This window comes from Lacerta agilis, chromosome 1, assembly GCF_009819535.1.
Source record: "Lacerta agilis isolate rLacAgi1 chromosome 1, rLacAgi1.pri, whole genome shotgun sequence".
Taxonomy (NCBI): Eukaryota; Metazoa; Chordata; class Lepidosauria; order Squamata; family Lacertidae; genus Lacerta; species Lacerta agilis.
In genome coordinates, this window is record NC_046312.1 from 14,021,833 (window position 1) to 14,032,167 (window position 10,335).

Consider the following 10,335-nt stretch of genomic DNA (forward strand, 5'->3'; position numbering starts at 1 on the left):
CAACTATATGTGCAAATTAACAGGAACATTCTTACGGTGCTTTCACTGCTTGGAAGTCAGTCTCCAGGATTCAAAGAATCATAGAATCTTAGAGTTGGAAGGGATCCAAGGGTCATCTAGCCCAACCCCCTGCAATGCAGGAATCTCGGCTAAAGCACCCATGACGGATGGCCATCTAACCTCTGCTTAAAAACCTCCAAGGAAGGAGATTCCACCACCGTCCGAGGGAGACTGTTCCACTGCTGAACAGTACTTACTGTCAGAAAGTTCTTCCGAATGTTTAGGTTGGAATCTCCTTTCTTGCAACTTGAAGCCATTGGTTCGAGTCTGACCCTCCAGAGCAGGAGAAAGCAAGCATGCTCCCTCCTTCATATGACAGCCCTTAAGATATTTGAAGATGGCTATCACATCTTAAAAAGCAAAGACATCACCTTGCTGACAAAGGTCCGTATAGTTAAAGCTATGGTTTTCCCAGTAGTGATGTATGGAAGTGAGAGCTGGACCATCAAGAAGGTTGATCGCTGAAGAATTGATGTTTTGAATTATGGTGCTGGAGGAGACTCTTGAGAGTCCCATGGACTGCAAGAAGATCAAACCTATCCATTCTTAAAGAAATCAGCTCTGAGTGCTCACTAGAAGGACAGATCCTGAAGTTGAGGCTCCAGTACTTTGGCCACCTCATGAGAAGAGAAGACTCCCTAGAAAAGACCCTGATGTTGGGAAAGATGGAGGGCACAAGGAGAAGGGGACGACAGAGGATGAGATGGTTGGACAGTGTTCTCGAAGCTACTAACATGAGTTTGGCCAAACTGCGAGAGGCAGTGAAGGATAGGCGTGCCTGGCGTGCTCTGGTCCATGGGGTCACGAAGAGTCGGACACGACTGAACGACTGAACAACAACAACATCACATCAACTCTCTGTCTCCTCTTCTCCAGGCTAAACATACCCAGCTCTTTCAACTGCTCTTCATAAGGCTTAGTTTCCAGACCCTTGATCACCTTGGTTGCCCTCCTCTGCATACCTTCCAGCTTGTCAACATCCTTAAATTGTGGTGCCCAGAACTGGACACAATATTCCATGTGTGGTCTGACTAAGGCTGAATAGAGTGGTACTATTACTTCCCTTGATCTGGACACTATACTTCTGTTGATGCAGCCTAGAATAGCATTAGCTTTTTTTTGCTGCTGCATCACACTGTTGACTCTTGTTCAGCTTGTGGTCCACCAAGACCCCTAGATCCTTTTCACCTGTACTGCTAGTAAGCTACGTGTCCCCCATCCTACAGGTGAAACTCGAAAAATTAGAATATCATGGAAAAGTCCATTATGTAAGCAACTGTTTTCATTAGCTACTGGAGTTTAATATATGAGATAGACTCATGACATGCTAAGCGAGATATGCCAAGCCTTTGCTTGCTATAATTGTGATGATTATGGTGCACAGCTGATGAAAACCCCAAAGTTGAAATTGTTAATTCGGGGTTCTCATCAGCTGTACGCCATAATCATCACAATTATAACAAATAAAGCCTTGACATATCTCGCTTTGCATGTCATGAGTCCATTTCATATATTAGTTTCACCTTTTAAGTTGAATTACTGAAAGAAATGAACCTTTCCACGATATTCTAATTTTTCGAGTTTCACCTGTATATTTGTGCATCTGGTTCTTCCTGTCTAAGCCCAGAACCTTACATTTGTCCCTATTTAAATTCATTTTGTTAGCTTGCTCCCAGTTCTCCAATCTGTTAAGGTCATTTTGAATTCTGATTCTGTCTTCTGCAGCATTAGCTACTCCTCCCGGTTCGGTGTCATCTGCAAATTTGATGAGCATTCCCTCAATTCCTTCATCCAAGTCATTTATAAAGGCATTGGACAACAATGGGCCCAGGAAAAAAAACCCTGTGGCACCCCACTTGTCACTCCCCCCCCCCCCCGGATGACGAGGAACCATTAATGAGTACTCTTCGGGTTCGGTCAGTCAACCAGCTACAAATCCACCTCACAGTTACCTCGTTCAACCCACACCTTACCAGCTTCCTTGCGAGAATATCACAGGGGACTTTGTCAAAACAGGGAGAAAGTTCATACCTTAAACCAGAAATGAACATTGCTGCCAGTTTTACAGGGCATAGTGGATTCATTATTTCTATAAATGTAATTGTAGGTGTGAAATTTGCCAACCTGATGGGAAAATGTCAGAAGGCGGGGGTGAGGCTTGCTTTTTTTCCCTCCACACCACCAGGTTAACAGCAAGGGAGAAAGAGAGCACTGCTGGGCTGACTAAATTTGGAGCCTTTGAAGTTTCTGAGGAATTGGGAAAAGGTGGAACAAATGGAGCTAAACATAGATGCTGTGGTAATTTGCCAGGTCCCATTTGTGACACAGTTGCGGTGGTGCCCCTGGTGCGGTAAAAAATAAATAAATCCCCAAACCTTCCATGCACCCAGTTCGATCTAGTTTACTTTCAGTTGTGGGAAGGATCAACAGTTAGATGCCTAAACTCCTGTACACAGTGCTTTTTCGGGGGGGGGGGATGCAGGGATACGCATATCCTGAACATTTTGTGAATCTAAGCTTGGCCTCATTGAAGGGCAGTGTATCAATAGGAGTAGGAAAATGAGAGTACCCCCTAAACATTTTTTTAAAGAAAAAAAAAAGCACTGCCTGTACATATCAAAACAAAATCAAAAATTCTTTCTAGTAGCACCTTAGAGACCAACTGAGTTTGTTCCTGGTATGAGCTTTCGTGTGCATGCACACGAAAAGTATCTGAAGAAGTGTGCATGCACACGAAAGCTCATACCAGGAACAAACTCAGTTGGTCTCTAAGGTGCTACTAGAAAGAATTTTTGATTTTGTTTTGTACATATCAAAGTGGAGAAGAGTGGGAGGGATAAGAGGCAGAATGTACATACAAGAGCAGGGGTCAGCAACCTTTTTCAGCCATGGGCCGGTCCACCGTCCCTCAGACCATGTGGTGGGCCGGAGTATATATATATATTTTTGGGGGGTGAACGAATTCCTATGCCCCACAAATAACCCAGAGGTGCATTTTAAATAAAAGCACACATTCTACTCATGTAAAAACATGCTGATTCCCGGACCGTCCCTGGGCCGGATTCAGAAGGCGATTGGGCCGCATCTGGCCCACGGGCCTTAGATTGCCTACCCCTGCACAAGATCATGCATTTAAACCCAGATGCGTCACGTCTCGGCACGGCACTGCTTTCAATGGGATGCACACGCAAGCGAGTCCACTGCTGTAATGCATGTCAGTTTGTGCAGCTGCTGCTTTTCGGAAGGAGCGAAGCCAAGAATAGTGCTGGAACTGGGAGGGTGAAAATGGGCATGTTGCTAGGGGGCATGTTAGGGTGTGGCAAGATTACAGGCTTATTGCAGAAGCGCTGCCCTGTTACCCACCTGGAAGTGTGCAGCTGAAGTGGCCTCCTGCCTTCTGGGGCGGCATTTCTTAGTGCCACTAAATTGGATTCTCAGTTTGGCCCCCCGCCCACTAGAGGGCCCTGGAGGCACAGCCTAGTGAGTCTTGGCAAAGCGGGTGCTAAGTGGGAAGCTGGGCAAAAAAACATGTTCCCTTCGTCTGTCCATCCGTCTGTCCATCCCCCGGGCTCTTGAACAAGACTGGGGTGGGGGCTTTTGAAAGAGTGAACAGGGATGGAATGTGGGGGAGGATCAAGAGAGAGAGATTTCTAGTATAATAATAATAATAATAATAATAATAATAATAATAATAATAATAATAATAATTTGGTAGCTTCTAGTTTAGGAGCCAATGCAAATACATCAATCAGCAATATATATATATATATACACACACACACACACACTGCATGTTGCAGGTGGCAATTTAGTGCCACTGCCACAAATGAGGATTGTCCCCCGCCCCGAGTTCACGATGGAGGTGGAGGGATGGGGGCGGCAGTGCTGCTTTTACCACCTGCGGCAAGAATTATAGCTCTGCTCCTGGCCAAGTACGCCTGCAAACTCAGAGGTTGTTCAGAAACGCAGAAATATCAAGAGACACGGTGTGGAATTTCCAAAGACATGAACTGAGAACACAGAGCGAGCCAAAGCAAGAAACCCGAGAGCAGTAAAAGCTTCAGGTTTCTCACATTCCTAGCATTCAAAGATCCATCTTTTAAACACTGATGTCGTTCATCAAGGATGTTTGGGCAGCATACTTTCTTGATGCGACTTTTTTTTTCCTCCAGAGCAACCACCATTATTGCCAAACACTTTGCTTAATATTCTCTCCCACTGCCGCCCCCCCCCCCAAAATAACTCCTTGCACATCATTCATTGGTGGCAGTACGTTCTAACAAATACAGTGCATGTAACCCTCCTCATTTTGTGGAATGGCGGTTGCAGGCACTTTGGTACAGGTGGGAAAGACGAGCTCTGAAACCCTAGAGAATGGCTGCCAGCCAGAGTGGACACTACTGACCTAGATCAGGCATAGGCAAACTCGGCCCTCCAGATGTTTTGGGACTACAACTCCCATCATCCCTAGCTAACAGGACCAGTGGTCAGGGATGATGGGAATTGTAGTCTCACAAACATCTGCAGGGCCGAGTTTGCCTATGCCTGGCTTAGATGGACCGAATGGTCTGGCTTGGTGTATGGGAGTTTTATGTTGCTTGTATTTGTTCTTTCAGATATTATGTGCTCAAGGTACCCAACCACTTACAGGAAGGAGCACAATGCCTTTTCCAAGCAGCCGTAATACAATGTACAGGAATCTGCGCCCACTCTTTTTCTGCTTTCACAAGGCTAAGGAAGAGGCGGGTGTGCAATTTGCAAAGTACCAATGCTAAGCAATGGCTCAAAAAAGATGTGGCTGCAAGGATGTTACTAGCAGCATCCCTAACTTTTACATCAGACTTCACAAGCCAGGTGTTCTCCAGATTTTTTTTTAGGCTACGCTGTGGCTGTGCTGGTTGGGGCTGAAAGATTTATACAGCCTGGAGTTGAAGCCAAATGCCCTACAGGGTTGCTGAAGTCCGTTTTACATGTTCCCCCATCACCATCCTGGTGACCAAAGCATTGGCCTTGAAACCTGAAAGACGTGGTAAGAGTTTGGATTTGATATCCCGCTTTATCACTACCCGAAGGAGTCTCAAAGCGGCTCACATTCTCCTTTCCCTTCCTCCCCTACAACAAACACTCTGTGAGGTGAGTGGGGCTGAGAGACTTCAGAGAAGTGTGACTAGCCCAAGGTCACCCAGCAGATGCATGTGGAGGAGCGGCGACGCGAACCCGGTTCACCAGATTACAAGTCTACCGCTCTTAACCACTACAACACACTGGCTCTGGGAAGGTAGCCCATCTAGGAGAAGGAAAACTCTGATCCTAAATCTCCACAGCCTTGCAGAGCATCTTCAGGAGAAGAAAAGGCTAAGGAGAAAACGCTACGCAAATCTGGAGTGGAGTCCATAAGGCTCCCTAAGGACACGGAGGTTCAGCTCTGAGGGCCTTTTGGCGGTTCCCTCCCTGCAAGAAGCGAGGTTACAGGGAAGCAGGCAGAGGGCCTTCTCGGTGGCAGCGCCCACCCTGTGGAACGCCTTCCTATCAGATGTCAAGGAAATAAACAGCTATCTGACTTTTAGAAGACATCTGAAGGCAGCCCTGTTTAGGGAAGCTTTTAACGTTTGATTTTTTATCGTGTTTTTAATATTCTGTCGGGAGGCGCCCAGAGTGGCTGGGAAAACCCAGCCAGATGGACGGGGTACAAATAAATTATTATTATTATTATTATTATTATTATTATTATTATTATTATTATTATACTAGGATCTGCCACATCACACTGTGGACTATTTCACCCACATGCATTTTTAGGTGCTTGCACTGAAACCGAACGTGCCTGAGAGCGAAACACCTGCTTACAAACCCATACCTCACACAAATACAGAGAATCAGAATTGGAATGGGAGGGTCCCTTTTGGGTATGTTCAGCAGCCAGCCTAGCTTTGCAATTGCAGAATGCGTCCCAATAGTTCTGTAGGCAAATCCTTCGCTTTGAGGCTTGGTTCGCCTTCTGGGGGCTGCTCCTGAGCTGGGACATGCAAGACAAGCTGATAACTATAGTTACAACTTTCTCTGTGCTCAGTTTACAAGTACTACGCAAACTATCAATAATGGCCAATTGGAGACATGCAATTATTTCACTGGCGTTCACGCAGACAGCGGTTGCTCGCTCCTGCACTTACAGAAGCCAGTTTGCTGTCACCGTCATTTTGTTCCCTTTTGGGTTGTCTGTTGCAAATCTTTACCATTTCTCTCTTTCCGCTTCATGCAACACACAGGATGTTTCGTGACTGAGGGCGAAAAGCTGCAGATTGTAGATTAGACTACGATTCCGTATACCCATCTTATTTCCACAAACGAAAGGTTGCACTCAAAAACTGGAGCTGGGAGCCACAAGTGTTTTCATTTCTTCCTCTCTTTATTTCCCATTTTCAACTGCCCTGTTTGCTCCTCTGTGCTGCAGGCTGCAATCCTAAACATGCTTTCCTGGGACTAAGCCCTGTTGAGCTAAATTCTATTTGCTTCTGAATAGACATGGATTGGACAGCACTGCCAGTTCCCGGCTGGCAATGCCATGTGCCAATGAATTCTTGTTAGCAAACTGACGCTAAAATCTTAACCTCCTCCTAAAACCTTTGACCACTGCTCTGCATAAGACACAAACCCCTACGATAGACCAGAAGAAGGGATCGCCCTGGTTTAACTTCTGGGAAAGTAAGAGCTAGGAGAAAATTACCAGAAAAAAAGAGAAGGAAAATTACCAGACCCTCCGATTTAAGTCCCCAAAGAAAATCCTCGACCACAAAAATGGTCCTAACTCACAGGTTTAACAGCTACTGTTGTTCTGATTCCATCATGCATGTGTGGTGCTGGTTCTGCTGCTGATATGTAACCTTGGTTCTTTACCAATTTCCTTCATATCCTCTCCACTTATCTCTCTCTCTCCCCCCCCCCCCAGCCTCAGTCTTGGCATTCTGCATTCTCAGGCTGCACCTTTTCCCTCTGCCACCAATAAGTGCCAAACGGTAAGCGTTTGACTTCCCTGGGCATAGCTCGGTTGGTTAGAGCGTGGTGCTGATAACGCCAAGGTTGCAGGTTTGATCCCCATGTGGGACAACTGCATATTCCTGCATTGCGGAGGGTTGGACTAGATGATCCTCGGGGTCCCTTCCAATTCCATGACTTTTTGGATCTACCTTTCCCCCTCCCCTTATTCCTTATTCTTCCATTCACCAACTCAAGCCAGGTGCAAAAGATATATAGGTTAGCATACAAACCCCCTGTTTACTCTGCAACCCAATGCTGGTTTGGGAAGCATAGCTCAGTCATTATGAGACTCATAATTCCAGGGTTGTGGGTTCAAACGCCGGGCAAAAGATTCCTGCATTGCAGGGGGTTGGGCAAGATGACCCTTGGGGTCCCTTCTAGAATTCTATGACTCAATCCATATCTATCCTGCTGATGCTGATGAAATATTGTGTTTTGACACACTCCCCACCCCGCCCTTCAAACCAGCTCTAATCCAAATTAAGAAAAAGAATGTTCCAACTGAGCTGGTTTATAACCATAATAAACAAATGAATGAATGGATGTCCCAACTGCCTCTGAACACCTTCCTGAGCCTAGGAACAAGTTTTTGGAACAAGAACTGAAGAGGGCTCACTCGTCCTTTTGCACAAAAGTCACAATCCCACTCCAGTTTGCTCCTCTGAGCACTTCCGGGCAAAGGGTGGCTATTTAAGGAGCATTCATTCTGATTTGTTTGTGCGGAGTTAAGAGGACCCGTTGCGTCAAAGTTCCCTCTCACGTGCCAGTAAATGTTCCCATCACTTTCCTTATCGCAAGAAGCCTGATCTGTTCAGGAAAGCAGGTCTGTTGCACAAGACTTCCTAATCATCGCCCATGGTAAGACCTGGATTGGCCAGCATGTGGCTGAATCCCACCCAAAAATAGCAACCGGTCCAGAAGCGCTCTTTGTTTCTTTAAAGGGGAAAAGGGCACCTTCTTTTTCCTGCTGTTGCCGATGTTAATCAGTCGAAAGTCAGAAGCCCTTGCCAATCTACTGCAAAACACCCAGAGACCTACCAGTACAACCCAATCTACCTTCTACCCATCCCTGGAGTAGGGGCTACTGGAAGTGGGGGGGGAGGCTTGCTTGGGTTTAAAGGCATTTGCTGAGAAAGCTCCTGGCAACCTCCAGGTTAGTCCTCCTGAACCTATGCACAGTTTTCTACACAGTTCCTTCAAATTTCTGCACACTTTCCTTCCATCAGCCCAGCCTCAGCTCTCTCCCTTTTGCTCCCCAGTCACCTGCCCCCGTGCTTGCTCTGAAGCAGAGGTTTGGATGTCGACCCCCCCCCCCCCCGGTCCTGAACGCTACAGTTGAGATTCCTGCATTGCAGGGGGTTGGACTAGATGTCCCTCAGGGGTCCCTTCCAACTCTACAATTCTAAAATTCTTGTGCTTTTACCTCATCCTTTCCACCACCTCACCTCTGTTCCTTCCACCCCTCAAGCTGCCATCCAAAGCAGGCTTTCTTGGAAGATAGTCCCGGTAGAATCAACAGGGCTTACTTTGGAGTAAACATGACTCTTTTTGCTCCCCACCTCTGCTTTTCCTTCTGCACTGTGACACTTCACACACCCCTGCTCCAAAGGCCACTGCCGGAGAGGGCCAACAGCGCAGGGTTGTTGTTGCTGCGGCTGTTTTTAAAGGGCCAGACAAACACCTGCAGGTAACATTATCAGAGACAGATGAACCAGAATATCCCTATCTAGACAAAGGATGGCTCTGGTGAGGGGCGGCTGCAGCTCTTGCCCCTGTGTCCTGCCTAGGAGCTTCCCAGGAGCAAATGTCAGGCAGTGGGATCAATATACCATACCTGCCTTGTAGCGAGTCACAACTAGCTCAATATCGCCTACACTGACTGGCAGCAGTTCTCCAGGGTCTCAGGCAGGCTTCTCTCCAAGCCCCACCTGGAGATGCTGAGGAATGAACCTGGGACCTTCTGCATACCAAGCACCAGGGCTTTTCTTCAGGAGGAACTCAGTGCCGGTTTTACCTCTCAGGTGGGCACCATGGCCATTCTAACAGAACAAGGGTGGTATTCATGGTGAGTTCCGTCACCTCTTTTTAGAGGAAAAATAAGCACTGCCAGGCACAGCTACTGCTTTGCCCTCCAGCTATGTCTGCATAGCTCAGTTGGTTACAGCATGGTGCTGATAATGCCAAGGTTGCAGGTTCGATCCCCATATGGGACAGCTGCATATTCTTGCACTGCAGTGGGTTGGACTAGATGATCCTCAGGGTCCCTTCCCACTCTATGAATTCCATGAATGCCTCTTTTCCTACATCCTTTCCAGCGCCTCAACTCTAACCCGCTTCTTCCTGCCCCGCTCGTCGTGCCTCCGGATCCCTCCCTGCCTCTCCCTGCCTCGGGTCCCAGCACCCTTTCCCTCCCGTCCCCCCTTGTCCCCGTCCCTTGCCCCTCCCCACCGCTCCCCCTTCTTCCTGCGCCCTCGGGAGCCGGGACTGCATCCTGCTTGCCTTGGTACCCGGCCACCGCGATCCCCTTTTCCTGGGGCGGGGAGAAACGGAAAACCAGCACGTCTCCGCTGCCCTCTCAAGTCCGGCGCAATCCACGCGGCTCTTGCGCTTACCTGTCCGCGGCGCAAAGATCCGAGGCGCCGCCGCCGCCGCCGCAGCTGCTGCTGCTGCTGCTGCTGCTGCTTCTCCTCCGCGCGCGCGCAGCTGAGGCGGAAAGAATCGGCGAGGCAGCTTAGGAGGCACGAAGAGGCGATCCAAGCGCGGAGCGCGCAGCCTTCCGGAGCAGAGAAGCCAGCGGGAGACGACGACTCAGCACGCGGAACACCAGGCACCGCGCAAAACTGCAGCCGCTGCGCCTCGATCGTGGCACGCGAAGCAGCGCGGAGACTTCCAGGAAAGGGGGCGGAGTGGAGAGCTGGGGCGGAGGAGAGACGAGCAAACCCCACCCCCTCGGGCTGTGGGGGGTGGGGGAGAGAGAGCTTTGCGCGGCGGCGGGCCCTCTGGCGAGCGACAGCCCCACGTCGGGCCGGGGGTTGGGTTCCTTCCTTGGCGATCGTGGCGCGCCCTCTCCCTCTCCACCCGACGCCGTCTCTTGCAGGGCGCTTCGTGGCGAGGGTTGGAGAAGTTCCCCGACGCTGGAGACTGGAAGGAGGCACCCACGACCCTCTCTCTCCGGGAGCAGAGGGCTCTCGACGGCTACTGTCCTGAGACCTCCGGGTATAAGGCGGGATATAAACTCAA

General features: G+C 48.8%; 1 protein-coding gene across 1 annotated transcript in view; it reads right to left on the reverse strand.

The window, feature by feature from the left end:
* LBHD2 (LBH domain containing 2) overlaps positions 1 to 9,772 on the reverse strand; it is a 55,634-nt gene extending 45,862 nt beyond the window's left edge. The window contains exon 1 of the mRNA XM_033139183.1: positions 9,708 to 9,772. The gene's annotated coding sequence lies outside the window, so the exon portion shown is untranslated. The remainder of the gene's footprint in view (positions 1 to 9,707) is intronic.
* Positions 9,773 to 10,335: the final 563 nt, after the last annotated feature.